The 1,940-nt window shown below is 48.0% G+C and overlaps 1 non-coding gene across 1 annotated transcript; it reads right to left on the bottom strand.

The window, feature by feature from the left end:
* Window positions 1-1,380: 1,380 nt before the first annotated feature.
* LOC129690940 (small nucleolar RNA SNORA17) lies at window positions 1,381-1,512 on the bottom strand. Its single transcript, XR_008722393.1, has one exon. It is a non-coding gene; the product is annotated as a small nucleolar RNA SNORA17 (small nucleolar RNA).
* Between the last annotated feature and the right edge of the window lie 428 nt (window positions 1,513-1,940).

Raw genomic sequence — 1,940 nt, 5'->3', positions numbered from 1 at the left:
TGGATCTGTAGGACCGACCCCTTCATGCACTCCAGCATTTCATCAGGGGGGTAGATATTGGGATAGGCCAATTCAAAGCCCTAGATCTGGCCCTGAGGAGTATCTAAACTGATCAGACCACCAGCTAAACCACTTTCATGTCCTGGGGCCAGTTCACCAGCAACCCAGCTACCAGGGCCAGATCTAACCCACTGCTCAGGTGAGGTACAGAGGCCTCTCTCCTGAGCATTGCAGCTGGTAAGGGACATGGCCAGTTCTCCTAATCTCATACCCCCAGGGCCAGCTCTCTTAACTGCCACAGATGGCAAGAGGCAGGAAAAGGAGGAAGGTGTCTCTCTCTCTCTCTCTCTCTTCAGTGTCCACCCAGCAGACAAGAGGCAGGGCCAATTCTCCCACACTCATGGCTTTGGGGCCCCAATCACCTGAAATCCTCACAGCCAGGACCAACTCTACCATGTTGCTAAGGTGAGGAGCAGGGCCAGCTCTCCTGCTCTCACAACTCCAACAGGGCCAACTCTCCTGCCCACAGCCAGTGGTAAGGGCAAAAGGAGTGGAGGGATCTCTTTCTTGCTAACATCACCCCACAGGAGACAATGGTAAGGTCATGTCTCCTGTTTTCATATCTCTGTGGGCTGGCTGGCTTACCTACAGTTCCCACAACATGTGCCCACTCCACGAAGTACTATAGCTTGCTAGGGTCAAGGTCATATCTTCTGTTCTCATGCCCCACAATGCCCACAATGCCCAACTGAGGGGCAGGGCCAGTTCTGCACAGCCTTCAGACATCAATATGTCCCTGGACAGCAACCAAAACCAAGGACATCTCATTGCCTGGGCTTTGGTGATATTATACCCCTGCTGCTGCAGGGCCATGAACCAAATATGGTCCCCAGTAGAAGCATAGTCCAGTTTACCACCATAGTCCCAGGTCACATAACCCCTACTCAAATAAGGCTGTTCCTCTCTACCTTTGAGTCTCAAGTTCTGCCTCTCTTCTGTTTCTTTTTCTCTTCCATTTCTCTACTGCTTACTTGTTCCTCTTAGTGGTCCCTGGGTCTCTGAGTGTCTGGGGTCATCTCAGGCATGGTCTCTCCACCATACCTGTGACTAGACCTGCATGGCACTTGTCTGGTGATTGTCTCAGGCTAGCTCCCCGTTCAGGCCACATGGCTCTGGTCCAGTGGTCATTTCCTGCTCACTCCTCAGTTGGTCTACCTGAATGGCCAAATATGAGGGTTGTCTGTCACAGGCTCACTCCAGTGCGGGGCCCTCAGTACCAGGAAGGGTTCGTCCAGTGTCCAGGTTGTTCCCAGTCCCAGGAACCATCTGGACCTGCACAGCAACAAAATTATGGTTATTTCAGGCTCACTTTTTTCAGTGACTGTTAAGCTACTAATCATTCAAGTGTTCCCAGGTCAGAACCCTGAGTGTAGACATGGCCCCTCTCCTCTCTGCCACCTACTGACTTACATGTGACAGAGCAGCCACACCTGCAAAACTTCTGGGGACAGGTCAATCACTTTTTAAATGTCCCATTTGGTTGCAATGAATGCAATCACACTGTTGTACAGCCATCACCACCACCTACTTCCAGAATGTTTCTTCTCGTAGGCTGAAACTCTAAGCCCACTAACTAACAATTCCCACAAAAGAAATTGTACCTATACATATCATGTATGTATGGAACCATATCATGCATATAATGATTTTGTGCATGCTATCACACTTGTTCAGCAAAGCACCTACTTAGAAAAGTTGAAAGTTGGTGCCAGTCTGCATCTAGTGGGTGAGAGAGGCTGTGTTTTAATGAAGACCTTAATGTAAGACTCCAAAGTCAGTGATCTTTGTAATGTGAATAACAAGTGACATACATATTGTATATAGATTGGAAGATTGTTATATATATATATATATATATATATATATATATATATATATAT

This window comes from Psammomys obesus, unplaced genomic scaffold (assembly GCF_907164565.1).
Source record: "Psammomys obesus unplaced genomic scaffold, mPsaObe1.curated_primary_1811, whole genome shotgun sequence".
Classification (NCBI taxonomy): Eukaryota; Metazoa; Chordata; class Mammalia; order Rodentia; family Muridae; genus Psammomys; species Psammomys obesus.
The sequence above is the reverse complement of the archived record's forward strand: the minus strand, read 5'-3'. Positions and strand labels throughout refer to the sequence as shown.